The sequence below is a fragment of the Halichoerus grypus genome, chromosome X (assembly GCF_964656455.1).
Source record: "Halichoerus grypus chromosome X, mHalGry1.hap1.1, whole genome shotgun sequence".
Taxonomy (NCBI): Eukaryota; Metazoa; Chordata; class Mammalia; order Carnivora; family Phocidae; genus Halichoerus; species Halichoerus grypus.
The window spans coordinates 75468801-75483839 of NC_135727.1; the positions used below are offsets into that span (position 1 = coordinate 75468801).

Genomic DNA, 15039 nt, shown 5'->3' on the forward strand with positions numbered 1-15039 from the left:
ACTATCAGTGGATTTTTCCACAGAAATTATGGAGGATAGAAAGGAGTACAATATAGTCAAATATTGAAAGAAAAAAAAAATTGCCTACCAAGAATATTCTACCACCAAATTTTCCTTCTGAATTGAGAGAGAGTTTTCCAAACACACAAAAACTGAAAGAATTACCATTAAACTGGCCTTATAGGAAATGTTCAAGGGAGTTCATCAAGCTAAAATAAAAGTATGGTAAATTAGTAACATGAAAACATATCAAAGTATAAATATCATTCATAAGAGTAAATACGTAGTTAAATTCAGAATTCTCTAATATTGCAATGGTGCTGAGTAAGCAATTTATTACTCTAACATAAAAGGTAAAAAAAATATTTTAAATGGCTGTAAATAATTTAATGGATACACAATATAAAATATGTAAATTGTAACTCAAAAACATTAAATGTGGGGGAGAAAGAATATAAAAATTGCAGAAGAGGGAGCACTCCCAAAGTCATTTTACAAGTCCAGTATTAACCTAATACCAAAGCCAGACAAGGACACTACAAAAAAAAAAAAAATTGTAAGCTAATATCCCACATAAACATAGATGCAAAAATCCTCAACGAAATTTTAGCAAACCAAATTCAACAATATATGATCTTTTTAGATCATATACCATGATCAAGCGAGATAGATGCAAGCATGGCTTAACATATACAAGTCAATAAATGTGATACACCATCCTTAACAAAATGAAGGATAAAAATCTTACAATCAACTCAATAGATGCAGAAAAAGCATTTGACAAACTCTGACATCCTTTTATAATAAATGGAATGTACAGAATGTACTTTATTCATTTTTTAAAAGATTTTATTTATTTGACAGAGAGAGATACAGTGAGAGAAGGAACACAAGCAGAGGGAGTGGGAGAGGGAGAAGCAGCCTTCCCGATGAGCAGGGAGCCCGATGTGGGGCTCGATCCAAGGACCCTGGGACCGTGACCTAAACCGAAGGCAGACGCTTACCGACTGAGCCACCCAGGCCCCCAGAATGTACTTTAACATAAAAAGGCCATATATGAAAAACACACAGCTAACAGCATATTCAGTGGTTAATAATAGCTGAAACCTTTTCCTCTAAGATCAGAAAGAAGGCTACAATGCCCATTCTCACCACTTTTTTTTTTTCAAAATAGTACTGGAAGTACCTTCAGAGTTATTAAATAAGAAAAGGTTATAAAAGACATCCAAACTGGAAAAGAAAAAGTAAAATATCTCTGTTTGCAGATGACATAATATTAAATATAGAAACCCTAAGAGTTGAGGTGCCTGGGTGGCTCAGTCAATTAAGTGACTGACTCTTGGTTTCAGCTCAGGTTGTGACCTCACAGTCATGAGATCGAGCCCCGTATCAGGCTTCATGCTTAGCGTGGAGTCTGCTTGGGACTCTCTCTCCCTCTCCCTCTGCCCATCCCCCCTGAACTCTCTCTTTTTCTCTCTTTCTCTCAAATAAATAAATCAATCTTACAAAAAAAAAGAAACCCTAAGAGTTTCACCCAAAAACTGTTGGAACAAATAAATGAATTCAGTGAAATTGCAGGCTACAAAATCAATACATAAAAATGAATTGTAATTGTCTGTTTAATGCAATCGCTATCAAAATACCAACAGCATTTTTTCTCAGAGCTAGAACAAACAATCCTAAAATTTGTATGGAACCACAAAAGATCTCAAATAGCCAAATCAACCTTGAAAAAGAAAATCAAAGCTGGAGGTACCATAATTCAATAAATGGTGTTGGGAATACTGGACAACAACATGAAGAAGAAAGAAACTGGACCACTTTCTTACACCATACACAAAAATAAATTCAATATGGATTAAAGACTTAAATGTGGGACAGGAAACCATCAAAATGCTAGAGAAGAATCCATGCAGTAACCTTTTTGACATTGGCCATAACGACTTCTTACTGGATAAGTCTCCTGAGGCAAGGAAAATAAAATGAAAAATCAACTATTGGGACTTCATCAAAATAAACATTTCTGTACAGCCAAGAAAACAATCAACAAAACTAAAAGGCAATCTTCAGAGTGGGAGATGTTTGCAAATGACATATCTGATAAAGGATTAGTATCCAAAATCTACAAAGAACTTATCAAACTCAACACCCAAAAAACAAATAATCCAATTAAAAAATGGGCAGAAAACATGAATAGACATTTTTCCAAAGACAGAGAGATGGTCAACAGACACATGAAAAGATGCTCAACATCACTCATCATCAGGGAAATACAAATCAAAACCACAATGAGATACCATCTCACACCAGTCAGAATGGCTAAAATTAACACAGGAAACAACAAGTATTGACAAGGATGTGGAGAAAGGGGAACCCTCTTGCACTGTTGGTGGGAATGCAAATTTGTGCAGCCACTCTGTAAAACAGTATGGTGGTTTCTCAAAAAGTTAAATTTAGAATTACCCTATGATTCACCAATTGCACTACTAGATGTTTACCCAAAGGATACAAAAATACTAATTTGAAGGGATATGTGCACCCCTATGTTTATAGTAGCATTATCAACAATAGCTAAATTATGTAAAGAGCCCAAATGCCCATAGACTGATGAATGAAGATGTGGTATGTGTATACACACACACACACACACATACACACACACACACACACACACACACACAAATGGAATATTATTCAGCCATAAAAAAGAATGAAATCTTGCCATTTGCAACAACATGAATAGAGCTAGAGAGTATTATGCTAAGTGAAATAAGTCATTCAAAGCAAGACTAATACCATATGATTTCAGTCATATGTGGAATTTAGGAAACAAAGCAAACAATTATGGTGGGGGGGAAGAGAGGCAAACCAAGGAACAGACTCTTAAGTATAGTGAACAAACTGATGGTTACCAGAGGGGAAGTGGTCAGGGGATGGGTTAAATAAGTGATGGGGATTAAGGACGGCACTTGCTGTGATGAGCACCCAATGCTGTATGTAAGTGCTGAATCACTAAATTGTACACCTGGAAGTATATTACACTGGATGTTAACTAACTGGAATTTAAATGAAAACTAAAAAAAATCAGTTTTGTTTGTATACATTAACAATGAACTATGGTAAAGGGAAATTAAGAAAACAATGGCAGGCTCCTCCCACAACGCTCTACCCCGGGATCCCCCCGGCTTGCCTGCCCTCCATGGCCGACAAAGACACAGCCTTTGATGATGCAGTAGAAGAATGTGTGATCAGTGAAGAGTATAAAATATGGAAAAAGAACACCCTTTTTCTTTATGATTTGGTGATGACCTATGCTCTGGAATGGCCTAGCCTAACTGCACAGTGGCTTCCAGATGTAACCAGACCAGAAGGGAAAGACTTCGCCATTCATCGACTTGTCTTGGGAACACACACGTCAGATGAACAAAACCATCTTGTGATAGCCAGTGTGCAGCTCCCTAACGATGATGCTCAGTTTGATGCTTCACGCTACGACAGTGAGAAAGGAGAATTTGGAGGTTTTGGCTCAGTTAGTGAAAAAATTGAAACAGAAATCAAGATCAACCATGAAGGAGAAGTAAACCGGGTGCATTATATGCCCCAGAACCCTTGCATCATTGCAAGAAAGACTCCATCCAGTGATGCTCTTGTTTTTTACTATACAAAACATCCTTCCAAACCGGACCCTTCTGGAGAGTGCAACCCAGACTTGCGTCTGCATGGACATCAGAAGGGAGGCTATGGACTTTCTTGGAACCCAAATCTCAGTGGGCACTTACTCAGTGTTTCAGACGACCATACCATCTGCCTCTGGGACATCAGTGTTGTCCCAAAGGATGGAAAAGTGGTGGATGCGAAGACCATCTTTACAGGACATACAGCAGTAGTAGAAGATGTTTCTTGGCATCTGCTCCATGAGTCTCTGTTTGGGTCAGTTGCTGATGATCAGAAACTTATGATCTGGGATACTCATTCAAACAATAGTTCCAAACCAAGCCACTCAGTTGATGCTTACACTGCTGAAGTGAACAGCCTATCTTTCAATCCTTATAGTGAGTTCATTCTGGTCACAGGATCAGCCGACAAGATTGTTGCCTTGTGGGATCTGAGAAATCTGAAACTTAAGTTGCATTCCTTTGAATCACATAAGGATGAAATATTCCAGGTTCAGTGGTCGCCTCACAATGAGACTATTTTGGCTTCCAGTGGCACTGATCACAGACTGAATGTCTGGGATTTAAGTAAAATTGGAGAGGAACAATCCCCGGAAGATGCAGAAGATGGGCCACCAGAATTGTTGTTTATTCATGGTGGTCACACTGCCAAGATATCTGATCTCTCCTGGAATCCCAATGAACCTTGGGTGATTTGTTCTGTATCAGAAGACAATATCATGCAAGTGTGGTAAATGGCAGAGAACATTTATAATGATGAAGATCCTGAAGGAAGCATGGATCCAGAAGGACAAGCGTCCTAGATATGTCTGCACTTCTTGTGATTTTAGACTCCCCTTTTTTTCCCTCTCAACCCTGAGACTGATTTAACACTGGTTTTGAGACACAGATTTTGTTTGGCTATCCCTCTATGATAGGTACCATCAACAATATTATTAGCCCAAACAGAGGGTGTTTTCTAAATATTAACTGGGGGACTTGATTCAGTAAAGTCACAGACTTATATTTAAATTTTCTTTAGGAATTTTCTAGTCACAAAGGTCTAAAGTAGCCACAGAAAGGGGAATATTATGTGTGGTTATTTTTCTTCTTAGGCTATATCCCCAAGTTTTTCAAACTCCTTTAAATAAAGGCTAAAGTAAGGAAAGAGTAGAGCCAAGTGAGGTAAGTGTCTGAGCCATGAAGTATAAATACCACAAGATGTCATTTTTATTCAGGAAATGGGGGAGATTCAAGTCATATAAATTCCTATTCTAAAATTTTCACACCTGACTTTCCAGGATACACATTTTCCTATGTAGACCAGTATCCTCTCAGTTTCTTCAGTTAAGTCAAAACTATGTGTTCCTCTTTCCCCCATATATTTTTGCTTGTTAGTGTATTTCTTGAGCTGTTTTCTTCTTTCCTTTCTGTGAAATGGTTTTTTAAAAAACTTGGGACCACCAAGTTGTAAAGATGTATGTTTTTACCTGACAGTTATACCACAGGTAGACTGTCCAGTTGAGTTGAGAAGAGCGAATTGATAGCTTGTATTTGCTTTAAAATTAAATTAATCCTGGATAAAAGTTGCTTTTTTTTTTTTTAGGAGTTAGTCTTTGACCACTATTTTGGTACCATCTCAATTTTGGGTGACCTGTTTCACCAGCAGGTCTGTTACTCTCCATGACTAACTGTGTAAGTGCTTATAATGGAATAAATTGCTTTTCTACATAGAAAAAAAAGAAAAGAAAACAATGGCATTGATAATAACACCAAAAAATAGTATATTTAGGAGTAAATTTAATGAAGGGGATGACAGATCCATGAACTGAAAAATATATAACATTCATAAAAGAAATTGAGGAAGAGACAAATTAATGTGAAGATATTCTGTGTTCATAGATCAGAAGAATATTGTAAAATGTCCATACTACACAGAGTGATCTGTATATTCAGTGCAATCCCTATCAACATTCTTTTTTATATATTTTTAAATTTTCTTTTATTATGTTATGTTAATCACCATACATTACATCATTAGTTTTTGATGTAGTGTTCCATGATTCATTGTTTGCATATAACACCCAGTGCTCCATTCAATACATGCCCTCTTTAATACCCATCACCAGGCTAACCCATCCCCCCAACCCCCTCCCCTCTAGAACCCTCAGTTTGTTTCTCAGAGTCCATAGTCTCTCATGGTTCATCTCCCCCTCCGAATACCTCCCCTTCATTTTTTGCTCCTACTATCTTCTTTTTTTTAAGTGATTTTTTTCTTTTTTTCTTTTATTATGTTATGTTAATCACCATACATTACATCATTAGTTTTTGACGTAGTGTTCCATGATTCATTGTTTGTATATATCACCCAGTGCTCCATTCAATACATGCCCTCTTTAATATCCATCACCAGGCTAACCTATCCCCCCAACCCCCTCCCCTCTAGAACCCTCAGTTTATTTCTCAGAGTCCATAGTCTCTCATGGTTCGTCTCCCCCTTTGATTCCCCCCCTTCATTTTTCCCTTCCTACTATCTTCTTCTCTTTTTTTTTCAACATATAATGTGTTATTTGTTTCAGAGGTACAGATCTGTGATTCATCAGTCTTACACCATTCACAGTGCTCACCACAGCACATACCCTCCCCAATGTCTACCACCAGTCATCCCATCCCTCCCACCCCCCACCACTCCAGCAATCCTCAGTTTGTTTCCTGAGATTAAGAATTCCTCATATCGGTGAGATCATATGATACATGTCTTTCTCTGATTGACTTATTTGACTTAGCATAATACCCTCTAGTTCCATCCACGTCATTGCAAAGGGCAAGATTTCGGTTTTATTGATGGCTGCATAATATTCCATTGTATATACATACACATCTTCTTTATCCATTCATCTGTTGATGGACATCTTGGCTCTTTCCATAGTCCCTATCAACATTCTAATAGCATTTTTTTTTCACAAAAAAATAAAAAAAAGCAACCCTAGAATTCATACAGAACTACAGAAGACCCTGAATAGCCAGAACAATCTTGAGAAAGAACAAAGCTGGAAGCATCACAATTTCTGCTTTCAAACTATATTACAAGACTATAGTAATCAAAACAGTATGGTACTGGCATAAAAACAGACACAGATTAATGGGAAAGAATAAAGAGTCCCAAAATAAACCCATGTTTATATGATCAATTAATTTATGAAAAGATCCAAAAATATGCAATGGGGAAATGAGAGTCTGTTCAATAAATAGTGTTAGAAAAACTGGACACTTATCCTCTGTACAAAAATCAACTCAAGGGGTGCCTGGGTGGCTCAGTTGGTTAAGCGACTGCCTTCGGCTCAGGTCATGATCCTGGAGTCCCGGGATCGAGTCCCGCATCGGGCTCCCTGCTCGGCAGGGAGTCTGCTTCTCCCTCTGACCCTCCTCCCTCTCATGCTCTCTGTCTCTCATTCTCTCTCTCTCAAATAAATAAATAAAATCTTTAAAAAAAAATCAACTCAAAATGGATTAAAGATTTTAACATAATACCTAAAAATGTAAAACTCCTAGAAGAAAACAGGGGGTAAGCTCCTTGACATTGGTCTTGGCCATGATCTTTTTTTTTTTTTTTAATTTGACACCTAATACAAAGGCAACAAAAGTAAAAATAATCAAGTAGGACTACATCAAACTAAAAAGCTTCTGCACAGCAATAAATAATAATAATAATAATAACTATCAATAAAATGAAAAGGCAACCTATGGAAAGGGAGAACATATTTTCAATCCACATATCTGATGAAAAGGGATTAACAACCATAATATAGAAACAACTCATACAACTCAGTCAAAAAACAAATAACTCACTAAAAACAAGCAAGGGACTTCAATAGACTTTTTTTTTTTTCCAAAAAAGACATAAAATGGGGCGCCTGGGTGGCTCAGTCGTTAAGTATCTGCCTTCGGCTCAGGTGATGATCCCAGGGTCCTGGGATCGAGCCCCACATTGGGCTCCCTGCTCCGCGGGAAGCCTGCTTCTCCCTCTCCCTCTCCCTCTGCTTGTGTTCCCTCTCTTGCTGTCTCTCTCTCTGTCAAATAAATAAAAATTAAAAAAAAAAAAAGACATAAAAATGGCCAAAAGGTATATGAAAAGCTTTTCAACATCACTAATCATTAGGGAAATGCAAATCAAAACCACAATGAGATAATACCTCACACATGATAGAATGTCTATTATCAAAAAGACAGGAAATAACAGATACTGGCAAAGATAGGGAGAAAAACAGACCTTTGTATGCTGTTGGTGGGAATGTAAACTGGTACAGTCAGTATGGAAAACAGTATAGAGATTTCTCAAGGAATTAAACCTGGAACCATCTTATGAATCATCAATCCCAATTCTGGATATGTATTGAAAGGAAATAAAATTATGATCTCAAAGAGATATCTGTACTTGCATATTCGTTGCAGCATTATTCACAATAGTCAAGGTGTGGAAATAATCTAAATGTCTGTTGACAGATGAATAGATAAAGAAATGTTAGATAGATGATAGATAGATAGATAGATAGATAGATAGATAGATAGATAGATGATAGATAGATAGATAGAGGAATATTATTCACCCTTAAAAGAAGGTAATCCTGCTATTTGTAAAAAATGGATAAACCTTGAGGACATTATACTAAGCAAAATAAGTTGACAGAGAAAGAGAGATACTGTATAGTATGACTTATATGTGGAATCTTAAAAAAAAAATGTTGAACTCACAGAAAAAGAAAGTAAAATGATGGTTGCCAAGGGCTATGAACTGGGGGAAATAGGAAGAATTTGGTAAAAGGATACCACCATTCAGTTACAAGATGAATAAAGTTTGAGGATGTAATGTATAACATGGTGACTATAGTTGATAATACTGTACTGTATGATTGAAATTTGCTAAGAGAGTAGAACTTGTGTTCTCACAAAAAATGGTAAACATGAGGTGATGGATATGCTAATTAACCTGAGTGTGGGAATGCTTTCACAATGTATACACATATCAAATCATTATGTTGTTCACTTTAAATATATTACAATTTTATTTGTCAATTATACCTCACGAAAGCTGGAAAAAGAAGGATTAACATGGAGTCATATGGAATTGCAGGGGATTCCCAATTAAAAAAAGATCTTATAGAAGGAAAACAAAATTGGAGGAAACACACTTAGTGATTTCAAAACTTACTTACAAAGCTGCAGTTACCAGGGCACCTGGGTGGCTCAATCAGTTAAGCATTTGCCTTCGGCTCAGGTCATGATCCCACATCTGGCTCCCTGCTCAGAGGGGAGCTTGCTTCTCCCTCTCCCTCTGTTCCCCAACCCATGCTCTCTTTCTCACTCTCTCTTGCTCTCTCTATCTCAAATAAATAAATAAAATCTTAAAAACAAAAGCTGCAGTTACCAAAATAATGTGGTACTGGTATAAGGACAAACATATAGATCAGTGAAATACAATTAAGAGTCCAGAAATAAACCCATATATATGGTCATTGATTTTTGACAAAGCTGCCAAGATCATTTATTCCATGGGAAAGACGTCTTTCCAACTAATGGTGTTGGGACAACTAGAGAGCCACATACAAAATAATGAAATTAGGCCCCTACCTCACACAATATACAAAAATTTACTCAGCAATACAGATGTCAACAAAATACCTTGGCTAACTGAATTTAAATAACAACAACAACAACAAAGTCAACAAAATGGCAGCTTAGGAATTTCTACCACTCATCCCTTCCCACACTCCTTAATGTGAATAGCTATTTGGACTCAAAAATACCTTCACAAAAGCCAAGGATTCCAGGTGAGGAATTACACAGGTGAGGGATTTCTGGGCGAAGCACAGAAATCAGAAAGGATGCATTGAGAAGTATAGGAAATATAGATTTGTACTACTCCCAGTACCCTTGATTACACTCAGGCAGCTCAGCACTGAGAGAGACACCTTCCACATGGGAGAAGGAGAGTATAACAAGAGTGCCTGACTTCACATGGACCCCAAAGTGGGCGTGAACCCATCACCTGACCTCTTATCCAGGAATATACCAGCATACCACACTTCTTAATTTAAATGATGCATTAAAAAGAACTTGCTGAAAGGGGCTATCCAAGAAGCTTACTTATTCTTCCTTCCAAGAAAAGTATAGGCCCTGGAGAGAACTCCTGTCTATCTGGATGGTGTTTCTATAGCCAGAACCTCTATCACAAGCCCCACCTCTTAAAAAGACCAAAATGCAGTGCTGTGGAGGCATGAATTTCCTGGGTCTTTGTGAAATGAAAGCAGCCTCCTGCAAATAAGAGAATTATTACTATGTTCTATTTTCCTTTCTGTATTAAAAAGATTATCTCTAAGAGCATTAAAGAAAACACATAACAATAAAAATGGAAGTGTCTCATAATCCCACCACCCTAATATCACTAGGTTCATGTTTGATTTTTTTCCTTCCATATGCATGCATATTTTAAATGGGCTTCAACCGAGATGACTGGGGAATTTGGTGCATATTTTCATTTACCATTCTATCATAAGCATTGTGTCACATAACTTTGCAGTCTTCCTAATTTTTTTTTTCTCAAGGCTACCTAATGTTCCATTCTGTTGATGTACAAACAGCCAGTCCCCTAATGGTGGACCATCTTGCTGTTTCCATTTCTTCATCAATAAGGCTGCAACAAGCATCCCTATGTGCATAGCTTTTCCGTGCCTTTTGGAGTCACTCCTTGAGACAAATTTCTGTAATTAGAATTCTTGGATCATAGAATATGAATTTATTTGTGGCTCTAACTGAATATTTCTGTAGTGCTTTGCCAAGGGGTCCAGCAAATTATTTCCAAGGTTTCTAAGAGTACAGGAGTATGCCTATTTTTATAAAACTTTAATAGCACTGGATATCATTACTTAAAATATTTTTTTTGCTATTTTATTGTGACTAATACATTAAAGCTTCCTAATTTGAAATGCAGTTGTGGCAGAGTTGTTAAGACCCTAAGTTCTAAAAACAAACTACCTGGGTTTGCATCCTGGTTGCCACCACAATAGAAGATGTGAGACCTGAAGAGAGTTATTTAACCTCTCTGTGATCCCATTTCCTCACTGGAAAATGTGGGCGATAATAGTATCTAGCTTATAAGGAAACTTAAGCAGAAAAAACCTAAGGCAGGATGACACAGGAAAAAAAAAAAGAAAGAAAGAAAAAAAACACCTACTCTGGGAATCATGGGACCTAGGCTCTAAGCTGTGCTGTGCTAAAATCTGAGTGTGACCTCAGGCAGTTTTCCTCCCCCTCCCAGCCTCAGTCTCCTCATATGTTTTTAAAATATAGGAACACCATCACTTCTTCTCAGGCTTATGTACATAAAATAGCCAGCAAAATGTATACCATAATAATTGTTTCTTTATGTGTGCTGCATCTTTGTTTCCTGTCTAGAGCGCGAGTCCCTTGCCTTGGGCACCTGCCTTAGTACCTTCTGTGTTTAGGCTTGAACCCCAGCCTTGCACTCATCAATCTTGTGCCCAAAGCCTCAGCCCAATTTGTGGCTGTAAGAGTGGATGAAGTGATCCCCCAATTCCCTTTAAGATCTAACAACTTTGCTCTCTGTGAAATTAAGTCTCTTCAGTTCATGGCCCATTTAGTGCCTCTGGCATTTTTCTGCTTCAAAATGGGTTAATCTCTCTCCTCTTTGTATTTCCTTCCAGGATAGGTGTCCTTCCTCTGTGGCAGCCTGGTCAAGTCCACAAAAGGCCAGGTCAGAGTTCACAGGCTCCAGGACTTAGGTGATAGCTATCTTCTGCCTGAGCACCCTGGAAAGTCCTCCAGTCTAAAGTACCTATCCACCTCAAGCAGTCACCTCAAGATTAGAGTACCCTGCTTTTAACTTTCTCCACATGCATTCTTGGCTTGGGGCCAGACTGTCAAGTTGGCCAAGACTTTAGACCCTAGTTTCAAGGTCTATACTTTCCCTCACTTTGGTATCAAGATTTGCTTTCTGTCCCCAATTCCAAGTACTCAAGAATCTTTTACTCTCTGTCTCTCCAATTCCTTAGGAAAACCTGAGCTAAAGAAGGAATCAAAACTCATTCACACTGATGCAGTAGCAACTGTTAACATCTACAAGTGTGAAAGGACAAAGAAAGGACTGCATCTTCAAACAGAAATTAAAGCCTTTCTTAATTTAATAATTCACAAGGTAGAGTGAAATAAGACATGGTTGTGGTGAAGATGAGGTAGTAGAATAAGACTCAATGTCACAGAAGAAACTTTCAGCAATGACTGTGTTTAATTTTTTTTCTGGGTTCCCAGAGAAAAGAAGGTATTTTTTCAGGGTCATACAACACAAGGCTTTTCATCAAACATTTACTGTGTGTGTACTATTCTATATTCAGCACTGTGCCAGGCACTGGGGTTTCAGAGATAATTTATATACAAGAAACTTACAGTGTAGCAGGAGGTACAATAACTTGGGTAAATTAATAGTTGCACTAATAAGTATAGATAGAATGCTATGGTCATATAGAGAAAATAAATGTTTAAACCAACTTAGGAATTTAAAAGTTTCTGGGAGTGTGACATTTTCACTGGACCTTTACAATATACAGGATTTCAATGGTCAAGACATTCAATTTTGGCATTCTTGAAAGGGGCAACAATGTGAGTAAAGGTACACATTATTCATTAATAGAAAATGTATTTAGAAAAAGAGAAGTAATTTAACGTGTTTGGGTGAAGTGTTGTGTGTCATAATATAGCTAAGCAAGCAGGAAGGGCCAAACGGATGGAATGTGAAAGGTGAAAGGTATGAGATGCAAGAAGGAATAGTGATCAGACACTGGCAAATATTGAGGTAAATCTAAATGCATTGATTATATAAAACAAAATAATAATATTTAATATAAGAAGGTAAAAATAAAATGGAAATAAAATACTTGATAGAAATAGCATATAAGTCAGAATTGGATGATGAGAGTTAAAGTACTCAAAGATCATGTATCATTTAGGAGGAATGTCAAAACATGAACTAAAATTGGAATTTTGTTAGTTAAGTATGGATATTAAAATAGCCAGAATAAACACTAAAAGGCTAAACAGAGTATATAACTTACAAATGACAGAGGGAGAAAAAAATGGAGCAAGAAGAAAAACCTCCAATCATTCCAAAATATGGTAATAAAGTCAGGGAAAGGGGGGAAATAGAATAAATGGGACATGGGCCACCTGGGTGGCTCAGTTGGTTAAGCATCTGCCTTCAGCTCAGGTCATGATCTCAGGGTCATGGGATTGAGCCCCGTGTCAGGCTCCCTGCTCAGCAGGGAGTCTGCTTCTCCCTCTCCCTCTGCTCCTTCCCCTGCTCATGCTTGCTTTCTCTCTCTCTCTCTTTCAAATAAGTAAATAAACAAAATTTAAAAAAAGAATAAATGGAACAAATAATAAGTGCATAGAAATGAATAAAAAAAACTTATTAGCAATCACAGTGAATGGAAATACACAAATTTGCCCTGTTGAAAGACAAAGGTCACCAGGCTATTTTTAAAATCCTGCCCTAAGCAGTTCAAAAAATATATATGTAAAACATTAGGGCACAGAAAAAGTGAATGTCAAAGTATGGAAAAGGTACAACAGACAAATACTATCAACAACAATGAAAAGGGTAGTGTGGCTATATTATCAGTCAAAATAGACTGTAAAGCAAAAAGCATTAGTAGAGATAAAAGAGGGTCATTACATAGTGATGAAATGATCAATTCACCATTAAGATATAACAGATATAAACTTATATGTATCCAACAACATAGGCTCAAAATTTATAAAGAAAAATAACAATGAAGAGAAATTGATAAATTATGCCATCACTGAGAAATTTTACACATCTCTCTCAAGATTGATAAAACAGACAGAGTCAGTAAAGGTATAAAAGACTTTAACAAAACAATGAATAGAATTGTTCACCAAGCAATTGGAGAATACATATTATTTTTAAACATGCATGAACATTTATGAAAATTGACCCTGTGCTAGGCCATAAGACTAACTTCAACAAATTTCAAAGGATTAGCATCCTGCAGATCAACAAAATGAAATCAATTTGGAAACCAATAGCAAAAAGATAATTAAAGATACATTTAGAAATGAAAAAGTACTAAAAACTCATAAGCCAAAGAAGTCAATGGAAAATTTGAAAATAAATAAAACTGAAAAATAATGACTATAACACAAAGTAAAACTAAAGCAGTAAAAGGAAAATTTTAGCTATAAATATTCATATAAAAAAGGCTCAATATCACTGATCATCAGGGAAATACAAACCAAAACTACAATGAGATATCACCTCACACCTGTCAGAAGGGCTAAAATCAACAATGCAAGAAACAATAGGTGTTGGTGAGGATGTGGAGAAAGGGGAACCCTCTTGCATTGTTGGTGGGAATGCAAATTGGTGCAGCCACTCTGGAAAACAGTATGGAGTTTCCTCAAAAAATTAAAAATGGAACTACCCTGTGATCTAGGAATTGCAGTACTAGGTATTTACACAAAGAATACAAAAATACTAATTTGAAGGGATACATGCTCCCCAATGTTTATAGCAGCATTATCTACCATAGCCAAATTATGGAAACAGCCCAAGTGTCCATTGACTGATGAATGGATAAAGATATATAATGGAACATTAATCAGCCATAAAGAAGAAAGAAATCTTGCCATTTACGATGACATAGATGAAAATAGAGAGTATCATGCTAAGCGAAATAAGTCAGTCAGAGAAAGACAAATACTATAAGATTTCGCTCATATGTGGAATTTAAGAAACAAAACAAATGAGCAAAGGTGGGGGGGGGCGAGAGAGAGAGAAGAAAACCAAGAAACAGACTCTTAACTGTAGAGAATAAACTGACAGGTTACCAGGGGAGAGGTTGGTGGGGGGATGGGTTATATAGGTGATGGGGATATTTTGATCAGCACCTGGTTTTGTATGGAAGTGTTGAATCACTATATTGTACACCTGAAACTAATATTACACTGTATATTAACTAACTGGAATTTAAGTTAAAAAAAAAACTTAAAAAAAGGAAGGCTCAAAATTAAAGATTTAAGTACTCAACTTAAGACGTTAAAAAAGGAAAAGTAGAATAAACCCAAAGAGTAAAAGATAAGGAATAACACAGACATAATTTCATGATGTATTGCCAGATTGTTTTCTACTTTACACTCTAACCAATATTGTCTCAGCATTCCTATTTCCCAAATGATCATCAATATTTGATGTTTTCCTCCTTACTAATTTTTGTCACTTTAATCTGTATAAATTAGAAGCTCATTATTTGATCTGTTCACCAGATAAATTGAATGTCTTCTCGTATACTAATGA

At 36.7% G+C, this 15039-nt stretch overlaps 1 pseudogene; it reads left to right on the forward strand.

Annotated features, from left to right (window-relative positions):
* The first annotated feature begins 3199 nt into the window (after positions 1–3199).
* Positions 3200–4783, forward strand: LOC118522841 (histone-binding protein RBBP4 pseudogene; annotated as a pseudogene).
* The last annotated feature ends 10256 nt before the right edge of the window (positions 4784–15039 follow it).